This window comes from Cherax quadricarinatus, chromosome 18 (assembly GCF_038502225.1).
Source record: "Cherax quadricarinatus isolate ZL_2023a chromosome 18, ASM3850222v1, whole genome shotgun sequence".
Classification (NCBI taxonomy): domain Eukaryota; kingdom Metazoa; phylum Arthropoda; class Malacostraca; order Decapoda; family Parastacidae; genus Cherax; species Cherax quadricarinatus.
This window is the reverse complement of record NC_091309.1, coordinates 30,374,498-30,388,384: the sequence shown is the minus strand read 5'-3', so window position 1 is coordinate 30,388,384 and position 13,887 is coordinate 30,374,498. Positions and strand designations below refer to the sequence as shown.

Sequence of the window (13,887 nt, the reverse complement as noted above, 5' to 3'; positions counted from 1 at the left end):
AAAATGGAACATATGAGTTTGAGATATTAAAAATGTTCAATTTTACATCTCAAATGTGTGGGGCCTGCAAAGCTTATCAAAGTATTTTTGGAGAAAAATGGAGAGGGGGCAGGGAGGAAAAGGCAAAATAGTATGGGGAGTAGATTATAAGGGTCAAAATCTACAAACTGTAATCCCTGTGTTAGGTAAATAGCCATTTATCACTAGGACATTTATAAACTGTGGCTATGTTTTGCTCAGCATGAATTTTGTTTTGTTGCATGTAATTAAATACTGTTTAAGAATAAAAAATAATCATTGTAATAGATCTACTGGCTATGCCAGTGATGCTATCACCACTGCTCTTTACCACTGCTAGAACTGCTATTAGTGCCAATACTGCCATTGCTACATGCTGGTGTTGCTGTCACTGCTTCCACTAGCTCTTGCATCTGCCATTGCCATTACTGGTACTATAACTACTGCTGCCACTACTGCCACTGGCACATGATGGTGCTCCTTCTAGTGCTGCCCCCACTACTGCTAGTGTTACCACCACTGATTTTGCTACTGCCAACACTGTTATTGCCACCACTGCCCTTGCCACTACAGCTCTTCTACTACCACCATCACTTTTGTTGCTCCTGCTACCACCTTCCACTTCTCTTGTTGCTACTGCTGCTGCTACCCACCCCAGCTCTTCTTGCTGCTACTGATGCCACCCACCCCAGCTCTTCTTGCTGCTGCTGATGCCACTCATCCCAGCTCTTCTTGCTGCTACTGATGCCACCCACCCCAGCTCTTCTTGCTGCTATTGATGCCACCCACCCCAGCTCTTCTTGCTGCTATTGATGCCACCCACCCCAGCTCTTCTTGCTGCTGCTGATGCCACCCACCCCAGCTCTTCTTGCTGCTACTGATGCCACCCATCCCAGCTCTTCTTGCTACTACTGAAGCCACCCACCCCAGCTCTTCTTGCTGCTACTGAAACCACCCACCCCAGCTCTTCTTGCTGCTACTGAAGCCACCCACCCCAGCTCTTCTTGCTGCTATGCTACTGAAGCCACCCACCCCAGCTCTTCTTGTTGCTACTGAAGCCACCCACTCCAGCTCTTCTTGCTGCTACTAATGCAACCCACCCAGCTCTTCTTGCTGCTACTGATGCCACCCACCCCAGCTCTTCTTGCTGCTACTAATGCCACCCACCACACCCCTTCTTGCTGCTACTGATGCCACCCACCCTAGCTCTTGTTGCTGCTACTGATGCCACCCACCCCAGCTCTTATTGCTGCTACTGATGCCACCCACCCCAGCTCTTATTGCTGCTACTGATGCCACCCATCCCAGCTCTTATTGCTGCTACTGATGCCACCCACCCCAGCTCTTATTGCTGCTACTGATGCCACCCATCACTGCTCTTGTTGATACTGCTGCTGTTGCTACTCCTGCACTTGCAACTGTGGGTTACCACACCATTCTTATAATTGATGGTAGTGTTGCCACCACTATTCTTACAATTGATGGTAGAGCTGCCAACATTATTCTTACTACTGATTGTTGTCTTGCCACCACTATTCTTACAAATGATCGTAGTGTTGCCACCGCTATTCTTACAATTGATGGTAGTGTTGCCACCACTATTCACACGAGTATATGTATCATTTATTTAGCAAGTTTAAGCTTTTTAAAAGTGGTGGAGTGTGCTGTCTAGCACAGGTAAAGAGTGTTGTTGGGGATACATGGTATCATATCTTAGAAAGATGCCTACTGATTTTTAAATTTTCTTCGATATATGCTGGATGTGGGACTTTAACCCTTAAACAGTCGAAACGTATATATACATATGTATGTTCTCTCACATAGCGCCCCAAATTTTTTGAGAAAAAAAAAAAAAGTTTTTTTTAATAGGAAAAAAGAGCATATGGTACCCAGGCGTCCCCAATTTTTTTCATATGGAACACAGTGAGTGTGCACACCCATTCTCTCATGTCAAGGCGACTCAGGGTTATAGTGCCAATGTTGAAGGACAATGGAAACATATACAGTGGACCCTCGACCAACGATGGCATCGATTAATGATAAATCCGACTAGCAATACATTTTAACACAAAAATTTTGCCTCGACTAGCACTAAAAAACTCTACCAACACTATTTGTTCCGTCTGAGACACGTCCACTTCTGGCCAGTGTTTACAAGCCAGCCAGCCACCATGGTCGCTTCCAAGTATACATTCGGAACATTTAATATTATCACAGCCTTTTTACTGATTGCACCTGCAAAATAAGTCACCATGGGCCCCAAGAAAGCTTCTAGTGCCAAACCTACAGCAAAAAGGGTGAGAATTACTATGGATATGAAGAAAGAGATCATTGTTAATTATGAAAGTGGAGTGCGTGTCTCCGAGCTGCCCAGGTTGTACACAAAACCCCAATCAACCATCGCTACTATTGTGGGCAAGAAAATGGCAATCAAGAAAGCTGTTCTTGCCAAAGGTGCAACTATGTTTTCGAAACTGAGATCGCAAGTGATAGAAGATGTTGAGAGACTGTTATTGGTGTGGATAAACGAAAAGTGGTGATGTGAGTGAATTTAAGGCCAGCAAAGGTTGGTTTGAGAGATTTAAAGGGAAGGGAAGTAACCCCAGAAAAGGACTTGCCACCTCAAGTCATAATGGAAGGGGATTCCCCTTCTAAATACTAAGACCATCAACACTCTCCCCTCCTCCCATCCCATCAATCATCACCAGATCTTCAATAAAGGTAAGTGTCATGTAACTGTGCATGTCTTCTTCAGTTTGTGTGTATTAAAATTAATATTTCATGTGGTAAAAACAATTTTTTTTTCATACTTTGGGGTATCCTACACGGATTAATTTGATTTCCATTATTTCTTATGGGGAAAATTAACTTGACTAACGATGAGCTCTCAGGAACGGATTAATAGCGTTAGTCGAGGGTCCATTGTATGTATATACAGTGGACCCCCGCTTAACGATCACCTCCAAATGCGACCAATTATGTAAGTGTATTTATGTAAGTGCGTTTGTACATGTATGTTTGGGGGTCTGAAATGGACTAATCTACTTCACAATATTCCTTATGGGAAAAAATTCGGTCAGTACTGGCACCTGAACATACTACTGGAATGAAAAAAGTTCGTTAACCGGGGGTCCACTGTATATGTTTGGAGAGCTACGTGAGAGAACGTGTATATATATGTTTGGACCGTTTCAGGGTTAAGATTACAGTCAAGGAGAAGACCTAGAAATTTACCCTCAATGTGTCTTGTAATAGGGGAACCATTTATCGATATATTAAGTTGGATACTTAAGGCTCCATTTCCAAACATTAAGTATGTCTTGTCTATGTTGAGAGTTCACTGGTCATCATCCAAGTACGTGTATATATTTTTAGCAGCTCGTTGTTTAGTGTCTAAGCATAACTGGGTTTGAGTGGAAGTAGACTTAGTGTCATCTGCAAATAGAACTGGTTTAACTCGTTCAGGGTTTCCGACGTACTAGTACGTCTTACGCACCAGGGTTATTGATGTACTAGAACTCGTAAATTGTAGCGCCTTCAAATCTAGCGAGAGAAAGCTAGATTTGAAAGAATGAGTCTATATGGTGAGTGTGCACAGTATAAAAAGAATCCTGCAGCACACAGCATATAATGAGAAAAAAAACTTTGACCATGTTTTTGGTTTAAAACAGCGACTTTGCATTGTATTTTCGTATGGTATTTATCAAATCAAAGTTTATTCTCTATAAGTATTACAATGCGGGGTTTACAGATTTTGGTTGTGTGGTTTACATGTAATAAAATACTAATTACATAGGGGGCCACTAGAACACCTTGCAAGGCTAGGCATTTCAGGCAAACTTAGATTAATTCTTAACACTAAATTATTACAAATTGTGGAGTAAGTTGACTAAATACTAAGTGACTAAATACTAGTTTGTGAGTTTAGCAATGTGAATGCTTTTGTTTTGGCACAATACATAGTTTCTATATTGGAGTATCACAGGCAAACTTGTGACTAGTTAGGAATCATTATTTTAAGATTAAGATACGTATTTCTGTGCTTATAGTCAAATGGGCGAGTTTAAGTGTGAACCACCAGGTGGTTTACATGTAGTTAGTTGACGGGGCGTATCAGGGATATAAGATGTTTTCTAACGGTAGTTTTGAAGGTGATGAATGTGTCTGCAGTTCTAGAGCTTTCAGGTAGGGTGTTCCTGATTTTAGGGCCTTTGACATACATTGAATTTTTGTATAGATTTAGTCGGACACGGGGAATGTCATAGATATGTTTGTGTCTGGTGTTATGCTTGTGGGTCCTGTCACAACTATCAAGAAAGCATTTTAGATCAAGGTTTAATATTGGAATTTAAGGTCCTGTATATGTAGATTGCACAGTAGTAAGTGTGGATGTTCTGAAGAGGGAGTAAGTTTAGATCTATGAAGAGTGGGGGGGGGGTGTTGCCAGGGATGGGATTTAGTGATTATTCTTACTGCGGCTTTTTGTTGAGTTATTATTGGCTTTAGGTGTATTGCTGCAGTTGAACCCCAAGCACAAATAGCATAGGTGAGGTATGGATAAATGAGTAAATGGTATAGTGTGAGAAGGGCATTTTGCAGCACATAGTATAGTATCTTGGAGAGGATCCCAACTGTTTTGGATACTTTTTTTGATGTGTGTTGGATATGGGTGCTGAAATTCAGGTTGTTGTCGAGGGATAGGCCTAGGAATTTGCCCTCTTTATTTCTGGCAATTAGAGTGCTGTCAATCTTAATGTTTAGTTGTGCAGCACCTGCTCTGCTACCAAACATAATATAGTAGGTTTTGTCTGTGTTAAGTGTAAGCTTATTGGCTGTCATCCAAGTTGATATTTTGAGCAGCTCCTCATTAACAATGGTGTTGAGAGTGGCAAGATTAGGGTGAGAGATGACAAGTCATGTCGTCAGCAAAGAGAATGGGTTTCAGGTGTTGGGATACGTTTGGAAGATCATTGATGTAAATGAGGAAGAGCAGGGGTCCAAGGACACTTCCCTGTGGAACTCCAGTATCAAGTGGCCGTGTTAATGATGCTGTGTCTTTAATGGTGACATACTGAGACCTATTAGTAAGGTAGGATTTGAAATATGCTTGTATTCTAGTTTTCCTGGTCTCATTTTACAGAAATTGAGATGATTTTGATTGGTTTCACAATGAAAACTACCTTGAAATTGAGCTCAAAGTAGCAGAAATGTTCGATTTTTACCAAAGTTTAAAAGTAAACAAATCATGCTATGCGTCCAATACACGTCAACTGGTGAGTCTAATATTCTTTCACAAGTGTGCTGATATTATTTATACCATTTCTACACTAATGCAGTAGTCTGCATAACAGTAAATTTTCTATTTTTTGTGAAATAAAAATTCAAAGTGGAAAGCAAAAGAAATGTAAGAGGGGTCTGGGGACCTGACTAATGAACAGAGAAAATGTTATTTTAGTGCCAGGAATGTGTCTTCTTTATTCTGGACCCTATTTGGAAATTGGCATCTTTTGAAACTTGTGTGAAATTGGCAAAATTGCCAATTTTTTACTACTTTATTGGATAGTTGAAATCAATAAATGGGTGGTTTCTTGTACTTATTCAATAGAAAAAATGGAGTTCTAGCAAAATAGTTATGATTTTTGTCAACTATTATACTGGAATGGGCTGAAAATGGGGCTCAAAGTGGGCGAAATCGCCAATGCATAAACACTGTCGAGACCGCTAACTTCACGAGAACGTAATTCCATAAGTTTTCCATAAATTTCATACTTTTGGTGTCATAATGATCGGGAAATGATTCTCCATTTCATAAAAAATAATTTTTTTCCGAAAAATTTTCGACCCTGAAAACAAGTTTAGGAGAGGGCCTCTCGACCCTGAAAGGGTTAAGGAATTGGATGCACTGGGGTGATCACTGATGTAGATAAGAAAGAAGAGTGGGCCTAGGACACTACCCTGGGGCACTGACAGCTACAGGCTAGATAGTGGAGTCAACTTCATTTGTGTATACATACTGGTGTCTATCGTTAAGGCAAGATTCTAGATAATCGAGGGAATGTCCTCTGATGCAGTAATGACCACATTGTGGTCCACTGTATCAAATGTTTTCTGTAGGTCAATGAAGAGCCCCGGATGATATTAATTTTTACCGAGGGCTGTATATATTAGTTCAAGCATTTGTACTTTTTTTTTATCTAAACCCAAACCGGCAGGGGTTAAGTATGTTGTTGGATATAAGGATCAAAGTCATTTGTGTATTATTTTTTTTAATATTTAGAAAGAAAGGATGAGGGCAACCTTTGCTGTATTGAGTATGGATGGGAATGTCAAGTACTCTACAGATTTTTTAAACAGTGTTGCAATAATGGGTGACAGCACATGAGCAGCTTTTTTATACGTGAATGGTGGCAAGCTATCTAGATCTGCTTTGTTTTTTAATGATTTAATGAGTGAGACTTCAGTAGAATTAGTTGGAGCTAGATACAGAGTACAGTGGAACCTCATTTTTCAGCTGCTGCGTTCATTGGCCGATTCGTATTTAGGCCAGTTTTTCGGTAGAAATTTTGCTCCACATTTTGGCCGTTGCCTTGTACATCGGCCATATTAGATGTGTCAGCCTGCCTCCCGCCGGGACGCCTCACATAGGCGAGTCAGTCTCCCTTTGTCTGTCAGCAAGTGAGCATATATTCCGTGCATTCATCCAAACATTTCCTTAAAATCAAATCAACACTCGCTTCTATCCTGGCAAAGAAAGAACAAATAAAGGAAGTTGATGTGGCGAAAGGGGTAAACATGTTAATGAAAGAGAGATCACAAACAAATGAAGATGTGGAGAAGCAGTTGTTGTGGATCAGGGAAAAACAGTTAATGGGAGATAGTGTTTCAGAGATGATCACTTGTGAAAAGGCAAGACAGCTGCATGTGGATCTCATTAAGAAAATGCCTGGTACTAGTGACATTAATGAATTTAAGGCCAGCAGAGGCTGGTTTGAGAAATTTTAGAAGCATAGTGGCATACAGTGTTGTAAGGCATGGTGAGGATGCAAGTTCAGACAAATGTGTGGCTGAAAAATTTGTGCAGGAATTCAAGGGGTACATACAGACTGAAGAATTCCAACCCCAACAAGTGTTCAATTGTGATGAAACAGGCCTCTTTTGGAAGAAAATGCCAAGGACCTACATCACAGAGGAGGAAAAGGCACTGCCAGGACACAAGCCTATGAAAGACAGGCTAACTCTTGTTCTGTACTAACGCTAGTGGAGATTTCAAAGTGAAGCCTTTACTCGTGTATCACTGAAAATCCCAGTGTGTTCAAGAAAAACAATGTTGTCGCAAGTAAATTGTGTGTGATCTGGAAAGCTAATCATAAGGCATGAGTCACGAGGCAAATTTTCACTGACTGAATCCATGAAGTGTTTGGCCAGTGTGTGAAAAAACACCTCCAGGAAAATAAATTGCCACTCAAGTGCCTCCTGGTAATGGACAATGCTTTTGCTCATCCTCCAAACTTGGCAGACCAATTGTCTAGGGATTTCTCTTTTATAATAGTGAAGTTCTTGCCTCCTAACACCATTCCTCTCGTCCAGCCCATGGACCAGCAGGTCATTTCTAACTTCAAAAAATTCCACACCAAAGCAGTGTTTCAAAAGTGCTTGGAAGTGACCTCAGACACCGAATTGACCCTAAGAGTGTTCTGGAGGAATCACTTCAATATCTAAAACTACATAAGCCTTATAGGTAAGGCTATGTCCTCGAGAAGGATTTTGAAGGGTTTAAGGCTGACCATGAAAACCCTCTGCCTGTTATGGAATCTATTGTGGCACTGGGGAAGTCCATGGGGTTGGATGTGAGTAGCGAGGATGTGGAAGAGCTGGTGGAGGACCACAGGGAAGAGCTAACCACTGAAGAGCTGCAACACCTTCAACTGGAACTGCAATAGACCACAGCTGAGGAACGTGAATCAGAGGAGGAGGAACAGAGAGGGAAGGATGTGCCTTCTTCAGTGATTAAGAACATTTGTGCAAAGTGGAATGAGGTGAAAACCTTTGTGAAATATCATCCTGACCAAGCTGAAACAAGCCATATCTGCAACATGGTCAGTGACAAAACCTTGTCCCATTTTAGGCAAATCTTTAGAGACCCCAGAAGCAGAGCACTTTGGACAGTTATTTTGTGCAACAGGGGTCCAGTGACTTGAGCTGGTCCTAGTGGCATTAGAAGACAAAGAAGGGAAGTAACCCCAGAGGGGGCTTTGATACCTAAAGTCCTTATGCAGGGAGATTCCCCTTCCAAACAATAATCTGCCCTCCCTCTCTCCTCTTCCCTGTCTTCCATAAGCCAACAAAAGTCTTCAATAAAGGTATGTAATAGTGATTTAAATGTTCTTAATTTATTTTATTTAGTTCTCATTGTTTTGTGTATGTGAATATTTTTAGTTGTCTGGAATGGATTAATTGTATTTACAGTAATTCCTGTGGGAAATATTGTTTCGAATTTAGGCCATTGCAAATTTAGGCTGACCTGGAACGGATTATGGCTGAAAAACGAGGTTCCACTGTATCCGAGTAGTTGCCAGTGAGGTAGTTTGGCTGGGTATTAGAGCTAGGAATTTTGCTTGCGAGCTTTGATCCTACGGTAGAGAAGACATTAAATTTGTTGGCCATGTCTATAAGCTGTATGTGAGGTTCATCTGGTTTAGTTAAGTTTACCTCTCTGTTTCTAGACAGTTTTCTAGAGCCCAAAATTTTGGAGAGGGTTTGCCAAGTCAACATTATTGCTGTCAGCTAACTCTCTCTGCCAATGTCACCTAATGCTAATATTAAATTAATTACCGATGACTAGTCATGCAGGAAAAATGAGATCTTTCTCAAGTCTTGAGGCAATTTACACAAGTCGGTTATGAGAAAGGTGGGGTAGTGGTCTGTTGTGTTGTTTGTGATTATACCTGCTTGTAGTGGAGATGTGTTGGTCCAGATATGGTCAAGTAATGAGGCACTTTTCTCAGATTCTTGTTGGCTTAGTTACAGAAGGTAATAGCAAACAGTTCATGGTGTTTGTGAAATTAGTTACTGGAGGGTCAGTTGCTTGGATGAGGGTTATGTTGAAGTCTCTGTAAGTATCAGGTGGTGTTTGTTCAACTGAGTCGGTTATCATGTTTCTAAGGTTACCACTAAAAGTATTTGTGTGTGGTAATCTGTACCTGGAGTTTGCCTGGAGTTCCGGGGTTCAACGCCCCTGCGGCCCGGTCTGTGACCAGGCGGCCTGGTGGGTCAGAGCCTGATCAACCAGGCTGTTACTACTGGCTGCACGCAATCCAACGTACGAGCCACAGCCCGGCTGGTCAGGTACCGACTTTAGGTGCTTGTCCAGTGCCTGCTTGAAGACAGCCAGGGGTCTATTGGTAATCCCCCTTATGTATGCTGGGAGGCAGTTGAACAGTCTCGGGCCCCTGACACTTACTGTATTGTCTCCTAACATGCTAGTGACACCCCTGCTTTTCATTGGGGGGGGGATGTTGCATCGTCTGCCGAATCTTTTGCTTTCGTTGAGAGTGATTTTCGTGTGCAAGTTCAGTACTAGTCCCCCTAGGATTTTCCAGGTTATAGGCTTTTTAATTTTTCTTTTAAGTGAATTTAGCTATTTTATCACCATTGTCATCCCTTGTGCAAGTAAATTTCATGCATTCAAGTTCATCAGACTAGTAAATGGCAGTGCCTCCTCCTAGCTGGTCAGGCCTGCAGTTATGTATGGCTATGTTACCAGGTATGGCAAATATCTGTCAAATTTTGTTTAAGCCAGGTTTCAGCAAGAATAATGAGTTATACTAGCATTTAGAGACTTCAGTAATGCAAGGATGTCATCATAGTGATCTAACATTATAGTTGAAAACTGTAATGATCTTGCTGGCACTGAGTAGAGTTTTAGCCTGACTAGCGGTGTAGTAATGGCAATTACTGTTAGGATTATTTGTGCAGTTCAATAAGAGGCTGATAACAGGATCGATATTTGCATTCATAAGAGGCACGTAGAGAAATGAGCTATTGCAATTATCAAAAAAAAATAAAAAACATTTACTGTTAACCACTAACAAATATGAATATATGAACTAAGATAATTATTTTAAAGCTAAAAATGAAGTAGCTACTAAATATAAAAATTAAAACAAAAACAACATAACACTTTAGCACCTGATTTAGCACATTAATGTGGCTACGTAAACTATGTATATTGTCAGTAGCAAATGATAGCAAAATAGTCCATTTGTTATGAGATGGACTTTAAATAGTTTTACCAGACACTGACACTATTAACAGTATGTAATTTGTAAATACACATGAATTTATATGGACACACTGAACAAATCAATAAAACTTAGAGCAAAATAAGGTTTGCTGGTTAAAAAATTATGCAACTATAAAACTATTCCACAACAGTTTGATACAAGTTAAAAAGACTGTGTACCCTTTAATGGTGCTATATGTACATAAATGCAATTGTAGAGCCTAGTGTAGGTACAGTCAGCATTTCAAGCAACAATTTATATAAAACTGCTCTCAAGAATTTTCATATCAACAATAGTAAGCTTTACTCAAGATAAATTTACATAAGTATTTACAGGCTGCTGCTTTAAATCTATGCAAAGTTTGCATTATGAATACAATTTTGATAGCTTTTAAAGAGTTAACCTAGGATAACCCAATAATGCCAAATGATAATATAAATGAAGCAAACATCCAACACAGATAAAGACTGGGCAACCCCAGATCCAAAAATTTAATGACCCAAAAACCCCACATCTCTGGCAAACAATTATGTATTTTTTTTATTAACACATCGGCTGTTTCTCATCAAGGTAGGGTGGCCCAAAAAAGGAAAACTTTCATCATTCACTCAAACACTGTCTTGCCAGAAGCACACTTACACTACAGTTATAAAACTGCAACATTAACACTCCTTAAGTTAATGATAAAACTGTGTCTTCTATATTAGGTAAGACAACCAATTAAACTGAACAAATGCCGAATAGCCAACATCAAAGCGGTGTGATTAATAAACCACCAAGGGTCATTAAGGCTGCACATAACCAGATCAAAAATATTTTTATCATTAAAATAGGGATGAAAGTAAACTCATTGTGTACACTCTCCAGGTAAACTCTAGGTAAACACTCATGGAGACATAACCTATGTGTATATACTATGTGCCAGATCATCCAGTCTGTGATGGCCTTGTAGGTGTGTGGGTCACTAACAGCAACAGCCTGGTTAGCAAAGCAATCACGAAAGCATTGCCTTAGGCTGTGCTGTGACAGTGGAACCCCCAAAATCAGTCATGAGCATATCACAGGTACAGGTATGTAGCAATCATGAGCCAACATCTAACAGGTTTTTACCAACAAACACTACCCCAAGAAAGAAGTGTGCAAGAAATGAACAGTGAAAAACTTTTAAGCAAACTGCCAGTAGGCTTGATGCAGTGTTCTTCCATTCTTGTTCCTATAATGTGAAGAAAAACATCAGTATTTTTATTAAAAGAAAAATGTGCTAAACCTGTATGGATCATACAGCAACAAACACCAGCAGTTATCTTGTTGCCCATTGCAATAACCACACGCCAAAACCGAACAACTCTTCCATAATCTGAACTACTGTATATCCACAACTCTTCTATAATCTGAACTACTGTATATCCAATCATACAATGTTTTGGAACAGAATTTCATTTTAACAAAGTATCGAGCTGCTATAAAAATTAAAATTGTTCTCATTTCTGATATTAACAAGTGTAATGTCAAATTTGGATGTGATGGTACCATAATTCATGCTAATATTAATTTTATTAGGGTAATCTTCAAGTGTAATTACAAACAGTAGTATGTATTTGTACAATGGTTCTTATGTTAAGGCTATACATATGTATTACATTTAGATTTAAAATACAATAACCCAGTAAATGCCTCTAAAATAAAAAAATACGATAGTAAAATTATCACTAGTAAATTAATTTAAATGACAGGTTAATGATAACCACACAAAATCCCTACAGTACTGTAGTACTTTGAAGTATCAAACAAGGTAGAACTGCTTATTACTCATTTCACAAGAGTAATATATACTGTATACAAGTTAGGTACATATACGTACATAAGACTCGTTTACTAAAACACCCAAAACCCCTTCAACTTGTAATTTACAATTCATAAGGATGTTAATGACAATTAACATGCAGAAGTATGTAGTTATGAAAGCCTTAGAATACCATGCTATTACTAAGAATTAGGATGCAATTTCCTCAAGGCAATACCCATAACCAATAACAAGTAACAGCAACACCAACAAGTGTGTTAAAATGAAGATATGAGTAAATGGCAACCATGTAATTTGCTGTATCTGAATCTATTCAATCAATCTGCCAAACAGAAAATCAATGAATCAATATGAAATGTGTAATACTTTGTAAATGACTGTTCATTAGCTACCGGTCTTACTGTACTTATGATTATATTATTACAATCAAAAACTTATGACTGTAGTTAATTGTCCTTAATAGTCTAAATCTTTAACATTTAAGAAACAGGATTAGTGTGCCTGAAGTGCAGTGCATAATTAGTGGTTTTCTTTTATGCCTACCAATGTTTTATTACATGTAAACTACATTATTTGTCCTACATAAAGAAATTATATGCACCAGCTGACTGCCACCTTACACAGGCTTACTGCCACCACACCAACTATCACTACACTGACCTCATCTCATTTACATTTACTATGGTAAATATATGCTGGTCAATGTTTTTTGCAAATTATAAATCAGAAAACTGTGGAGTTTGTGTATATAACCTGCTGAAAGTGAGGGGACTGACACACTGACAGACCATCACCTGTCACCAAGAAAATGAGCAGCTCACCTTCAAGCAAGTGAAACTCTGTCATTGTGCCAGTGTGTGTGATCACAAGGACGTAACTGTGATCAATAAAGAAGGGTTTCATATCGTGAGAAATATCAAAATGGTACACTAAACAGGAAATCGTTTCGAGGGCTTCCATTTGTGCCCTACCTTATCGCAGAACTCCTCCCCACAGGCTGAAAAAACATGATATTCAGCACTCAGGCGACCACCTCGCCTAGTACCTGGCAAAGAAGAAGTTCATATTATCTCCTTACCGCGTCTCTCGACCCCCTGCAGGAGTTATACAGCTAAAATTGACGGGCCACCCCCTCCCAAGTCCTCCCCACTAAGCCAAAACACAACCACACGTCAATATTTCTATCCTTGTCGTTTTTCTCTTATGCTGTCCCAGGGTATTTTCCAGTAGTTCAACTATTTAATTATAATATATCTGAAGAAAAATTCAGTCCGATCAATAATAAGTCGAAATAAAGCACAAATACTAATTGTTTTACTCACTCTCTCTCACAGATCAGAACGAAAATGGCGTCTACTTAGCGCATGCGCAGCTGAGACACTTCATGAAACACTACGGTAACAAGAACATGGCTACTTACACTACCTAACTTATCACGACTCTCGTCAAATCTACTGATATTTCTTTATCTTTATAAATCCTACTTTTAATAAAATCACCATTATTTGTTCGTACCGATAATGGGTTATGTACAAGATATAAACAAACTCTTAAGTAGCTGTGAGGATACATACACCAAGAGTTATGTCTCAGTACTTAATTTGTGTTAGAGGCATTAAAGTATTCTTGACAGAGGGTGAAGACTATGTGCAGCCTTAATGACAAACTAAACCAAGCAGTTACAAACTATCAACAAACAATCCTGAATAACGTAATTCCCAGCCAAAATAACTGACCATTTATTACGTAACTATTATGGAGATAGACAATTTACCTTAAACA

At 39.4% G+C, this 13,887-nt stretch overlaps 1 protein-coding gene across 7 annotated transcripts in view; it reads right to left on the bottom strand.

Annotated features, from left to right (window-relative positions):
* Tao (Serine/threonine-protein kinase Tao) overlaps positions 1-13,531 on the bottom strand; it is a 330,915-nt gene extending 317,384 nt beyond the window's left edge. For 4 of the 7 annotated variants that reach the window (XM_070086370.1, XM_070086375.1, XM_070086373.1 and 1 more), the window contains exon 1: positions 13,428-13,530. The gene's annotated coding sequence lies outside the window, so the exon portion shown is untranslated. Of the gene's footprint in view, positions 1-13,076; positions 13,151-13,183; positions 13,354-13,427 lie in introns of those variants that run through there. The other 3 variants (XM_070086374.1, XM_070086372.1, XM_070086371.1) reach the window with 3 other exon arrangements.
* Between the last annotated feature and the right edge of the window lie 356 nt (positions 13,532-13,887).